This window comes from Manis pentadactyla, chromosome 4 (assembly GCF_030020395.1).
Source record: "Manis pentadactyla isolate mManPen7 chromosome 4, mManPen7.hap1, whole genome shotgun sequence".
Taxonomy (NCBI): domain Eukaryota; kingdom Metazoa; phylum Chordata; class Mammalia; order Pholidota; family Manidae; genus Manis; species Manis pentadactyla.
The window spans coordinates 181,871,505-181,885,610 of record NC_080022.1 but is presented as its reverse complement, the minus strand read 5'-3'; positions in this window follow the sequence as shown (position 1 = coordinate 181,885,610).

The window sequence follows — 14,106 nt, the reverse complement described above, 5'->3', positions numbered from 1 at the left end:
ACCCTAGCTAGACCCCTGTTCCACATTGCATGAGAGGCACATGGACATTGACAGTCAACTCATGAGCAAGAAAAAAAATTTATTAATATTCACCGCTATGCTTTTGTGAGAGCTTGCTTTGCAGAAATTGACAACTGATACACTAATGAAAATAGTGTTAGTTTTCCTTTTGACTCTCTCTGGCCAGGCTACCCCAGGGGCCTTGCTGGGCAGCGAATCCTTCTTCATATTGTAAGTGCTCATTTCAGGTGTTATAGGCAAATAATACAGGTTTGAATCTTTTTTTTTCTTGAGATGGTTTGCTTGAAGCTGGGGTTTGTCTTGTGTCCTTGGACAAGTCACTTGGGCCTCTCTGTTTCTCCATTTGAGAAACAAAGATATTACTTGCCACGTACCTTTCTCCAGGGGTCATAAATTAACAGTTGAAAAACTCTTTGAGATCTCCCATGAAAGGTGCAATTTAAGCAGAAGCATGCCTGTTATTTATTTTTATTATCCATTTTAAAATTGAATACTTAGAGCAAATAGATTTTCCAGCCACCAGAAAGGAAGTCTCTTCTATGCCACAACATATTATGTATTGGGCACTCTCCAACTGTAGGCTGTATTTCCCATTTACAGCACTAATTTGGATGTTTATGGGTCTGTAAATGTATTCCATTTCTCCTGGGGCTTCTGAATACCTATAAGAGTCTAATATTTTGGAACACTAAGTGATTCCTTGGGCGAAGTATAAAATTGGGGGACAAAAGAGGTAAGGAAAAAATTGAGTAACAGGGGAGATACTTTTTAATAAATAATTTCCAGCTCCCCCAACTACTCTGCAGTGCAGTCCAATTTGTGATTATTGTGTCTCCCTCATGTTGCAAATTATCACTTCTATACTGAACTTCTACCTAGTGCTCAGCACAACACTGTTTGTGGAAAAGGATATAGTCAGACTGGTAGCTCACATTTACAGTCTTTGTCTCCGAGCCAGGCTCTATGTTGGGTGCTTTTTAATATCACATTCACATCTCTCACCAGCCTATTGAGATATGTACTAATATTATCCTCATTTTAGATACTCAGAGGTTAAATGACGTTCTCAAGATCACACAGTGTCTGAATGTAGGTTCTTCTCTTCTGGAGCGAGTCCAATCTCCTCGCCAATATGGCATCCTTCACAGTGGCTTAATGTGGTTCTTATTTACCAATTTTGGGGATGATAAGAACAGTGTAAAAGGAGCATAGGACATTTCAGCATCTATGATGAAAACTACTTGGATGCCCTCAAAATGGCCAGAAGGAAATAACTGGTATGGAAGAAAGGAACTCCAAATCCTGGTGTGACACTTCCCGTTTATCTGCAGTTTTTGTTTATTTTTGCAATCTCTATTCCAACACGGCTGTAGACAATCAAGTTTGTAGTCTAAACACTAATTAGAATAGTCCTTTTTAGATAGGCTGTATGAAATTTTCTAGGCTGTGATGTATGGTAGAATGATAAATTAGTGTCGTCACCCGTAAAGACTTGCCATTTGTGCTTTGAAAGATGACATTATGAAGACTAGTTGGATGAACAGACATTCACTAACATAAAGGTTGGAATCAGAGGAAAAACCACAGGGGAGGGACTCTTTCTAACTTGGATTTCTGCATGGGGCCCTAGTCTAGGTCAAGCTGTAAAAGCCAGTCTCCTCTGAGGAACTGGGAAATTCAAACGACGTTCTCAAAAACATCTCCCTGTGGCTGACATCTCCAAGTGGAGAAGTAATATTTTCATCATTCTCATCTCTTTTATAAAACGTTAGACTTGAAGGGAAAAGTTGCTCCTAGGCATTGAGGTTCCAACATATTCATGACTAATTCTGAACCTGAATCCCTTAACAATGTGCCCTGGGGACTCCTGCCATCGCTGACGACGCCACTCACTTTCAGGGACAGGGCTAAAGCCAGTTGGCTGGGGCTTCCTCTTGGGGTGTGAGACTCCAACTTTGGCAGTACATTAAATTGATAGGTACCACATCACCTTACAAAAAGGGAAAATCATTTTTGGGAGACATTGTAAGTTCTTCTGTTAATCAGTCATGTATTAATGACCATCTTCTACACAATGACGTATAAAGAAATAGGGATGGAAAGAAACACTGAGAGACTGTGAGCATATTGTTGTCTTTCAATACCAAGGGGGGAAGTGGGCGATAGAAAGTGAGAGCGTCCTTGATGTTGGCCTTAACACCCAAGTCGTTCAAAGCAGGAGAAGCTGCTTCCTGACCTGGTCTGGCAGAGGCAGCAGGACAGAGTGGGCAGAGCCGGGAGTCTGTTCGTTCTTGCTCTCAATCCTGGTGCACCCACTTTCTAGCTCTGTGATTTGGGGCAAGTCACTCTGAAACTTTGTTCCCTCAGTTATATAACCTGGGTATGACACCTAAGTGTGTGCTTTTTGGGGGAGGGATACAATGAGTCATCAACCACACAGGAATGGATAATACATGCCATCTACCTACTATCATCTACCTATCTATTCTCTATCTATCTATCCATCTATCTATCTATCTATCTATCTATCTATCTATCTATCTATCTATCTATCATCTATCTATCCATCCATCCATCTATCCATCCATCTATCATCTATCTATCATCTATCTATCTATCTATCTATCTATCTATCTATCTATCTATCTATCCATCCATCCATCTATCCATCCATCTATCATCTATCTATCCATCTATCTATCATCTATCTATCATCTATCATCTATCTATCTATCTATCTATCTATCTATCTATCTATCTATCCATCCATCCATCTATCCATCCATCTATCATCTATCTATCCATCTATCTATCATCTATCTATCATCTATCATCTATCTATCTATCTATCTATCTATCTATCTATCTATCTATCTATCTATCTATCTATCTATCTATCTATCTATCTATCCATCCATCCATCCATCCATCCATCCATCCATCCATCCATCCATCCATCCATCCATCCATCCATCTATATCTTCCATTTATATGTCTAATCATCCATCTATCTGCATGCCGTACTCATCAACCTTTTATCAAAAGAAGTGCTTGAAGAAAGTTGTGGTTAAACTGGGAGAGAGAAATACACTGCAAGGATGTTGTCCCACCCATCCCAAAGCATCTCAGTTTTTATCGATTCCTCCAAACCCTACGGAGCACATATTACTGTCAGACAACTCTGTATAAGAGAGGTCATCTTTGAGAGTCTAAAGGGCCTTTTTACAGCCCTGTAGGAAAGAGAGGCAAGGAATAGGTGGGCACCAGCATGGTGTCTTCTGCTAGCCGGATCTTAACTTTTGAAAGAGATTTTTAGATCATTCCGTGACCCACGCAATGCAGGAATTCCCCCTGTACTACTCCTGAGAGGTTGTGATCCAGCTTCACCGGGCACCAATGGAGAGCTTACTACCTACATCACCTGGGCACCTGATGGTCGGCTCACGCATTCCACATTCTTCCCTGTGCTAAGCCCAGCTCTCTCCTGTAGTCCCTTCCTTTTGGTGGCATCAATTTTGTGTTCCACAGCCACAAAGAACTAGTTACGTCCCTAAAGAAAATCCAACATCTCATAACTCATGGCAAACGGGGCTCTTAAGAAAGAGGACTTACTTATATTTCTGTAGAAAATAATAATGGTACTCACCCAGACTTCTTTACCAGACACCTTAGTAAATGGTGCCTTCCAAGGGCAGACGGCTAAATCTTTTGGTGGGTGCCAGGTTGACTTGATGCCATGTTGCAAACCACACGCTTCACTAAAGGGGGTGATCTAATGAGTTTATTTCTCTGCCCGGGTTCCAGCGACAGGGCTATTGAGTGACTTCACTGCAATCAGTATTGCTGACTCATGCCTGTATCAACACCTACCGCCGCCGCCACCGGTACTTCAGTGATTTTACGTTTAGTTTGATTTCTCCAGACAGAACTTTTCCACATCATTGGAACTAATTGAGGTAATGGAGAAATTATTCTGGTGCCAGCACGCTCTCACTTTCTATCGCCCACTTCCCCCCTTGGTATTGAAAGACAACAATATGCTCACAGTCTCTCAGTGTTTCTTTCCAGCAAGAGGGGAAGCGTGGTCATGTCGCCGTTGCACCTAGAGCCTGCGCTCGGACAATTAAGGCTGGAAAACATGCTCCACCATCCATCTTTCTTTGTTTCCCAAGAGGCTGCGCACATCTGCCCCATCGCCATGCCCAGCTTCTGAGCTGCTCCTTAGGTGGGGATTTGGGAATCCCTCCTGTTGTTCTCCAGACAGACCACAAGACATCTTCTCATATTTGCTAAAACAACTAGCAGATGGAAACAACATTTATGAGAACATACTCCACCTTAATTATATGCATTGTCTGCCAATGTTTATAGCGTCTCAGAGGGAGTTTGGAGGTAAGACCGAGCTGGCTGAATATGGTTTTGATTACAGGGATTTGTATCAAAGGTGGAATGGTGCCTTTGACCGACTCCCCATCGCCCCACCCCCGACTTTGTGTCCCTTACTCAAGGAGGTTGAACAAACCATTCCGCAGAAAGCATGGCACACTGAAAAGTCCCTGGTATTGCCCCAAGTCAACAATCAGAGCCTCAGGAGGCATTTGGGGCTTAGTTTTGGTTGAACACAGAGAGCCTCTCCACTCTCTGGTTTGGATTTAGGGGCCACGCCACAGTGTGGGAGGGTAGGATGGCCTTTCAACAGTGCACCGAGTCTTCTCCTGGGCACATGAAATGCTGGTTCATCAGCATGAGTGGGAAGGCAATGCCAGATGAGTGGGAAATGTGCATTTTTTTTGAGATTGCAGGAAAGAATCTAATACATTCTAAATAATAAGAAATAATAATATTTAGCTTGCATATTACAACGGTATCCCTTTCTCTGCTTTTTCCCTCTCTCTCCATTGCTTGTCTTAACAAGTTTTCCCTTATGGATCTGTCCACCCAAGGTGGGTAGCAGAAATGATGCAATTTGAGCACCAGATTGCAAATTTATCGGCAAATTTAAAATAAATTTACATATTCCACTACTGGTTAGCAGCTCTGGTCAGCATTTGGAAAGCAGTTGGCTATTTGATCTCAGAGCTGAAATGGGTGTTTTGCATTATGCGTGGATTTCATTTCTCCACATCACCTCTGACCCCTTTTGCAAAGTTAATTGAGAGTCGGCCTTTTTCAAATTGACTGCAGGAAATTGACCTTTGTGTTCACGCTATGTTAGGAAAGGCCTGGATGAAGAGCAAATCAGGAGGCAAAATGAGAATGATCTGGCCTTACAGTCTTGTTCTGGGACCACAGATTCTTTGGTGCAATCACCTTGGCAACAGGACCTACCAAACGGTTTCTCTAAAGAATCAAACCATAAATCAAAAAAACCCACTTTAATTTGCAATATGTGCTGATGGTTCAAAATTTAATAGTTCAAAAGTGCCTTTTAAATTAATGTCTAATATATTTATTCTGCTTTAGCTGAAGCCTGTTTCCTCATTTAATCACTGGTAGAAACAGAGGCTTGAGGTCACTTACGTAGAAATCTAACTTTAGGTATTGCCTGGCAGGTAAGCATATCTGCTACTTTGGGAAAAGGGGGAGGCAATTAGAAAAAAAATGCATGCATTTTGACCTTAGCATTCCTGGGTTCAAAATTTGACTCCGAGTTGTCTGAGTTGCTTTAGGAAAAGTATGTGAAACCCTGACTCTTAATACTTCATCTGTAAAATGGGGAAATTTGCAGAAAATAAGACTGTGTGAGGGTTAAATGAGTATTTTTAGGATCCTAGGACCTAGATGTTTACTGTCTGCACTTGCCCATTGCATGTTATGTGCCTCTTCTGTGCACTGGGGACCCAGCAGCCAAGAGAATATGCTGCCCTCAGGAAGGGTACACTCTTGGGGAGTTGACAGTCTCCTTATGCTTTCTGGGACAATGAAGAATCTTGGTTACACCAGCAGTGTTTGAAATGCAAAAGGAACTGAGTTGTTATTTTTAACTGGAAAGCCAGCATGGGAAGCGGCTTCCTAAATCTCGCAGCTGGATTAAATAATTCTGGGTCAGAATCTAGATTTCATGGTCTAGTGGTGAGGTCGGGCTGAGCTTGCAGGCAGGGTGTCTGATTCACTGCTTGATCCCAGGCAAGTACCATCTATCAGTCTCAGTCTTGATTTGCATTTGTTTTGTTTGTTTTATCTGTAAAATTGGTGTATTGGTACTTTTTTAAAACTTCATAGTAATTAAATGTAAAGCCAGATAAATTATGTGAAGGTGGCATCTGAAAAAGTATAAGTTCACTTTAATTTTATCAGTGAACCAAAGTATAGAGAGTCTCTGTGCCAGCAACTTAATTAAATTGACAAATTATTCAAAACAAAACAAAACAACTTCAGGCAGTCATGGATGAGTCTTCAAATTTAAGTACAGTTATCCAAACTAGATCTTGAGTGAAGACAGAATGAGTGCTTTCAGATTAAAACACTTGGTGGAGGGGAGGCAGGGAGAGAATTCAGGATAAAGTCTCAGAAGAGATCATTAACTGTATAATGGAGACAGAAGACACTTTGGAGACACATGGGGAAACCTGGGTTCAAATTTCATTTCTTCCACTCCCCATTGCATTGGTTAGCTCCTGATGTATAACAAACTGCCCTAACCTAAATGTCTTCAAATGCAGCCCTTCTATAGGGGTCAGCCAGACAGTTCTGTTGATTTTAGCCAGATCACCTGCTCTGGGCTGGGCTTACTCTGGAGTCTATTGAAGCTGGTAGGTTGTTCAGGTCAGGCTGGTCTAGGATGGCCTCATTCCCGTGTCTGCTGTTTAACAGTTAGCTGGCTGGTGGCTGGAGTAATGGATGTGGCTGGGACACTGTCTTCCCATTCAGCATTCTAGCCTGCCCTTCCTGGTGTGGTAGCAGGAGGATGGCAAAAGGGAGACTAGAAGTGGCTGATGGGTCTCAAATCCCAAGCTCTGAACAGCCACCACATCACATCTTCCACATTCTCTTGGCCAAAGATAGTCCTGAGACCAGCTAAGATGTAAGGGTTGGAAATCCATTTTTTGATGAGAGTAGCTTAAAAGTCATATTGCCAAGGCTGTGGATGTAGGGAGGGGGGGAATTGTCATCTACCACACTAGTCTGTGCACCTGGACTAGCTCTTTCACTTCTCTGAGAGTGGCAACCTCATAGGACTGCTGTGAGGATTAGAGAGGCAAGTGAAACTCTGGATAGTGTGTAAAATCTGTAGTGATGCAAAACTGACACTTTTGGTAATTTATATCATTGCAGAATGAATAATAATAACACATAAAATAGTATTTATATGATTTATAATGTTAAATAAAATGCATGTACAAGTGAAAAAAATAATTAGCAATGACTGAAATTTCATTATCCAGCTCTAAGCACCATAAACATGTAGGTGACTTAGAAATTTCTATTAGCTCTCATTATTCATATTGGCCTGAATAAATTGATGTTGCTTCATGTGACACTGGTAAATTAGACTGTCTTTCCCTATAACTAGCAGGTAATTGCAATGTTTAAAAATGCACCCTTTATCTGCCTGTCCACCTCTCTCCTAAGCTGTGTCTACCCATCCACCCTTCTACTCTAAACCTCTTTTATTTACCCATTATTTCGTTTGTTTGTTTATTAACGGATCCACCTTTACCTCTGCTCAGGCCTTTCTGACTCCCAGATTCCAACTGCTTTTCCGCCTTATCCACCCTGAGGGCTGGTCCCAGAGTCAACTTCCGTTCTGCTGCTCAAATCTTTCAGATGCTTCCAGTCACCTTTGGCAGAAATTGCATATTTTAGCATGAAGAGTATGCCTTCTCATTGTCTCCTCCACCTGTTACTTTCCAGTCTTATTTTTATCATTGATTCTGTGATTTATATTCTTTTCACCCCAAACAGTGCACCTTCTGAAACATACTATGATTCTTGTACATCCAGTGCCTTCTACCTGGAAGCTCTTTGTGCCTCATCTTCACCGCTCGTCCTCTTTCTCCTCTATGGTTGACCTCCGTTAGCACATTATCTGTTAGGCATGAGCCTCTGTGTGTGAGTCCAACAGGCTTCTCTGATGTGCTCCAAACCTATTATAGCCCTTCCACATGGCATTATTGGTTTATATGTATATTTCTACTACCAGACCCTGCATTTATCATGTGAGGATACAGAGTCAGGGTCATTCAGTCATTAGACAAGTGATTGCCAAGTCTCTCCTGCACATGGGCATGGCATGGGAGATAGGAAATAAAATTCACAAGTGACTGAATGATCTGAAGACACACCAGCGTCCCAGAACTCCCACCAGCAGACCTGATGACACAGGGTAAACTTGCTGTTTGAGACCACAGAACAGAAGGAAGTTAGTTGGTGGTCCCACATGGGCATAATGATACCTTTCACTCTTTATTTTTCTTCCCCCTGGGGTTTTCAGAGAACATAAATAGAAGCTCAGCCTTGATACCAACAAGGACTCACCAGGTAAACAATCAGATCTAAGGAATAGAAAGCACATTGGGAAGCCCATGTAGTCTGTCAATGCATCTCATCCATTTTGACTGATTGAAATATGAGTAATTAACCAAGATGCAGATTATGGAAATATACAGGGAAAAGTTCTGGTGATGAAATGCAAATTAAAATACTCACCTCCTTTGAAAATAAACAATTTTAGAAAAATAGCTAATGCTCACTGCTGGAAGGCTTCTGTGAGAACTGTTATTTCATGTACCATTTGAGAGTGTAAATTGGTGCACTTTGACAATAGATATTAATATCTTTAAGTGCTAAATAAGCATCCTAATAAAGAATCTGCAAAGATTCAGACTGCAATGTATGTTCAAATTGCTTGTTTATGTAAGATTATACAATAGATTTCAGTTTAGTCATCAAAAAAAATTAAATCCATGATATTTTAAATAAAAATAGTACACAAAATATATATGCATGTATGTTCGTATATCGATATACCTAGATATCTAGACCTTCTTAGATCTATCTAGATATCTATCTATCTGAGAGAAAAAGAAACAGAAAGGAGAAAAATAATTCAGTCTCTTAGCAGTGTTTATATATGACTTCATTTTCTAAATGTCTTGCATAGAGAATATATTATTTTAATGTTACAAAATAACTAGTAATCAGTATAAAAAGATATCTGAAGAAAATTAATAGAAATTAATGCATTCTGTTTTTCCTGCTGACGTGTAAGCACTACAGGACATTTATGGCCCTTTGAATGCTTTTTATTTTGGAAAAATAATATTGCTACTGCTGCCTTCCATGGAGAAAACTCCAAACAAGCATTGAAAAAAAAAACAACCCAGTATTAGAAACAAACAATATAGTTTTCTTTTAGAAACAAAACCTGTGTTTAGAGTCCAAAAGCAATGTTATCGCTCTGGAAACTATTATCTTAAGTAATTCCATGTCGATTAGTTGACGCTCGCATGTCTCCAGGACGTGGTTAAGTCCAGCAGAAACAAAGGTTTGGACAGGAGTGCAAATAACCTTAGATTCTCAGTTCCATACACATCGCGGTGTAAGTCACAAGCGAGCAGGGACAGAAAATTCTTGATAGCCTCAAACGTCTTTTAAATTTAGACTTTTTCCATGTCCTCTGAGTTTGCCCACCCTTCTTCTGACTTCCCTGTTGTTTCTATTTTGGAGCACACTACATTTAGAGGGGTTGCCTTTTGGTCAGAATCCACTTTTCCTGTTTCCCATTTTCTTAATAATGCGTCTTCCTCCTGTGGCTTGTTTGAAACCCTCAGGCTCCACTGGATCTGAGGAAGGAGCTGAGGTGCCTGTGGGGGGAATGGAGGGGGAGTTCTCTTTGTGCCAGCTCCTCCCCGTGGGGCATCCTGGCAACGGTGGCCATCCAGGTAGAGTCTCCCTTGGGGCCCACGCTCCATTTCTCTGGGCAGAGATGAAGGACCATGGGATAAATGGTTGACGTGCTTTGTGGCTAGTTGGTGGGGTTCCTTCACAGCCCTGTGACAGCCACAAAAATCATAACAGTGAGGCTTCAGAATATTGCCTGGGGGTGCTTGTAGTCCCCAGTTCTGTTTCTTCTACAATCAGCTGGACCCAGTGTGACCACCTGAAAACTATATGGAATTTGGAGCCCAGCAGACCCGAGTGGGAGGTCACCTCTGCCACTCAGTAGCCACGGGATTCTGGGCAATTCTGTAAAATGAAAATAAAAATACCCATCTTCTGTGGCATTCCTGGTTTTTAGGCAAGGTAGCTTATCTACGCCCCAAGGTTCCGGTAGTGGGCTCCCACTGAGGCTCAAATGCTGGGGGGTTTGCTGACTCTCTCAAACCCCTTCTCTTCCAACCAGTGGGATGGAGACCTGGGACTCATCATCAGGATTCATCTCATCCTTCCCATGCTCCTCTTGGCTCCTTATCAAAAGCCTGTGGCTGCTGCTGATGCATTTACACGCATCAGTTCGGTAGGGGTGGAGCAGTTAGGGGCGTCTCTTAAAGCTAGTGAGAACATTGCTTTTCCTTATACGGTATGTCACAGATCAACACATGTATCAGAAAGTTTTCTAACTGCGTGGCAGATAACGTTTCCTTCTTTCATTGTTTTTATATGGAGCAGGTTAGGGGGCTGATGTGGGAAGCCTAAAGTTGGGTCCTCTCTCCTTTTGCTGCACTTTTTAATTTTTGTTTGGAGAAAGGTATCCCGTTGTGTCTGCTGCTCTGAAATAGCACCTGCTCCCCATCATTCCTTGAATGGTTCTGTCCCCTGAACATCTGCTAAACCAGTCTGACCAGGCAAAACGATGGGAATGAAGTAGAATGAATTTGACCATCCACTTTACCAATCTTTCAAAAGTTCCATGAGCAAAAATATGTTAAGAACCCACGTAAGGAAAATATGTAAAGGAATATGGTAGGTGCATGCTAAATTCTCTTTCTCTTTTCTCCAACTTCCATACCCTTTATCCTCAATTCAGGTGGCAAGAAAAGAACCACATTTTTTGAGGGAAACAAATAATAAAAATTGATCGATATTGAAACACTTTTCCTAGAGTGGCCTAACTTTTCATGGTAACTTTTTCTCTTGTTCATTTCACAGCCACGTCATAGTCAAAGGCTGTTATCCCGTGAGGAGGGTAAAAGAAGACATGGCTCTTGGCAAATATATTTGACTATTTAGAGAAATTATTCAAAGTGGTGTTTTATAGACAGTGCTTCAGCTCCAACATCATCACACAGGTCTTCCTTGTGATCAGGTGACCAAGATCAGAGAACACATCTTATCAATAGAATGTGCTGGAAGAAGCATCAGCTGGCCATTTCCAACCTTTGTGTGTGTTTTTCGCTTCTGTGTGTGTTCCCTGTTATTAACTGTGACCTCAGGCAAGTTGCCCTGTCTCTGATTCTCATTTGATGTCATTCTCCACCTTGTGACCAGAGGTAACTGTTTTTAGCACAGATCTGATCTGATCATGCTGGTCTCCTGCTTGAACCCCTGGTGGGTCTGTTCTCTGGTCTGGATCTCTCATATTATTCAAGGCCCTTCATGCTCTGCCTCTGGTCCACTCTTCTCTATTTTTTAGCCACACATGCTTTGCTCCAGAAAGACTGAGCTATCTGAGATTACTGCAAATCAATATGCTATTGGCACTGCTGAAAATACCAAGGCCAGTTTCTATGCATCCTCTGAACACCCTCCATGACTCCTGCTGGGACCTGATTCAAATCTACCTCCTTATTCCCAAATCCCTTCACCCCCTCCTGAGTGAGGTATTCTACTTCTTTATATTCTTAATTTGAATAAACTTTATAATGTCCGAGAGCCTATTAATCATTTGATCTTCCTCCAAGGACTTGGATTCTATGGTCAAGGTGAAAATTCTTAGAGTCCTAGCCCAGACACATTTTTTTATCCATGTTGTGTTTTCCATAGTCCCAATTCATTACAATGTCAGATATTATCCAAACTCTTCAAGGTTTCTTTGCATTGGGGCAAGTGTCCATGACCACCTGGATGACCTCAAATGCATGGGTTGGTGAACAAGGACCTCCCTTGGAGGTGGGCAGGGGAGGGGGCACAGCCCCACCTGAGACCTCATGGGTGTGATTTTGGGAAGCAAAAGGTGTTTAGCGAAGGTTTATCTTCTTTTATGCTTATACTGGAAGCAAGAATACTTGCGCTAGAAATTATAAACCCAGTGATGACTCGGGATCACAATCCTTTTTTATCTTATTCAGATCATCTTTTAGCAAGTCATGATTTCTTATATTTTTCTTTCCCTAGACCATGAATGATGGCCTTCAAGCCAAACAGTTCTATTGCTAGTTTTTGTACGATTTATATTCTAAGAATGGTTTTAATAGTTGAAAAAAATCAAAAGAAGAATGATATTTTTCTTGTGAAAATTGTTTGAAATTCAAATATCAGTGTCCATATAAATAAAGTTGTATTGGAAGACAGTCATATACCTGTTTGTTTATACACTGTCTATGGCTGCTTTTTCACCACTGTAGAGGAGTTAAGTAGCTATGACAGAGGCCATGTAGTCCCGAAGGCCAAAAATATTTACTCTTTGTAAAGAGGAAATTTGCTGACTCTTGCTCTAGCATCCCTGGAGGTCAGGCTTGTGTTGTGCTTAGTTTTATGCTCCTAGAGCTTGGTACACACCTGGCTCATAGTAGGCACTCAATAAACACTGAGCCAATGAATGAATGAACACACGGATGAGAGGGGGTTGAACTATTTTTTATCTTAATATCTGTTTCAGGTTTTATATTCTATAACTCTAAAGCACACTGAATGTTACTAGGTCTGGACGTTTTCTTCTTGCATGTGTTTATTGTATATTTACATTCTGATCTCTATGTGCACTACTCTGGAAGAGAAATATAAAATATGACTAGCACCTCTTTAATAATTTGTCTTTTTCTAGTTGGTCATTTTTTAGTAGCATATTCACTCTTTGTCTGATAAGCAGGTAAATAAGCCAAGATAAATCACTTTCAATCTACTAGCAAATGAAAGAAGCTAAGTCATTCAAGATGGTAGGAAATGGGGCAGGAGGAGATGGAGTAGCAGATATTTTTAGGATCTGTCACTGTTTTAATAGCTCTGCTGTTATCACTTCAGAAAGGTCCACATTTGGGACCATTTACAGCTAATGGACATGTGTTGAGAGGTGTATGTAGGATGATACGTCATGCAAAAGTGAGAGCTAAATGTTTGAGTTTTGCCTGACCAGAATGTGGACCAGAAGGGAGAATCTATGCCAGTTGCTCTAAGTGCCTCGGCTCATAGCTAACAGGTGTCCCGAGCTCATTTGGGGTGTTTCTGTATATACTGAAATTTTTCCTTTGAAAAGGAGTTTGCCAAGAATATGAAGTCAAGATGATATTTTAAATCACTCAGGCTCTATGGGGCCCCAGGCTTGGTCACCATTCTTGCAGTTTAGAGACTTAGATAGCCTTGCTCCCCATCCCCAGTCTCATGACTCGGAATCATCTAGTTCTTGCAAGTACATTCTTATATCTCTAACGAGTGCTTGAAATCTAAGAATGTCTTATTCTAGTTTCTGCTTTCCAGTGAAATTATTCACCTGAACAAGTTTGTGATTTAACTATTTGCGATGAAAAAAAACAGTATAGCATTCCGACTACATCCTGAACCCAGAACACCACCTAGGGAGAGAGTTACATGCATTTCTCCAATGTTCTTCCTCTCAAACGCTGCACTGATAATATGGTGCTTTTTTGGGCACTGTTCTAAGAGCTTCTCATGGACTAACCCATGTACTCCTTTGAACAACTCATTAAATAGATGCAGAAACAGAAGCACAGAGGTAACTTCATGATAAATGTCCAATTTCTCACTTAATAGATTTTTTATTGTGTACCTGCGTTCTGCCAGGTACTGTTCTAGGCGTTTGGGATACCTTCGTGATGAAGCACGCACAACCCCCTGACCTCATGTAGTGTATATCCTCTTATCTAATGTCATGTCGCTGGTCAAGTGGCAGAGGCAAGATTTGAACAGGGCATTGAAGGCCACTGCAGGGTAATACCACTCAAATTAACTGACATCTTCCCCGTAGGA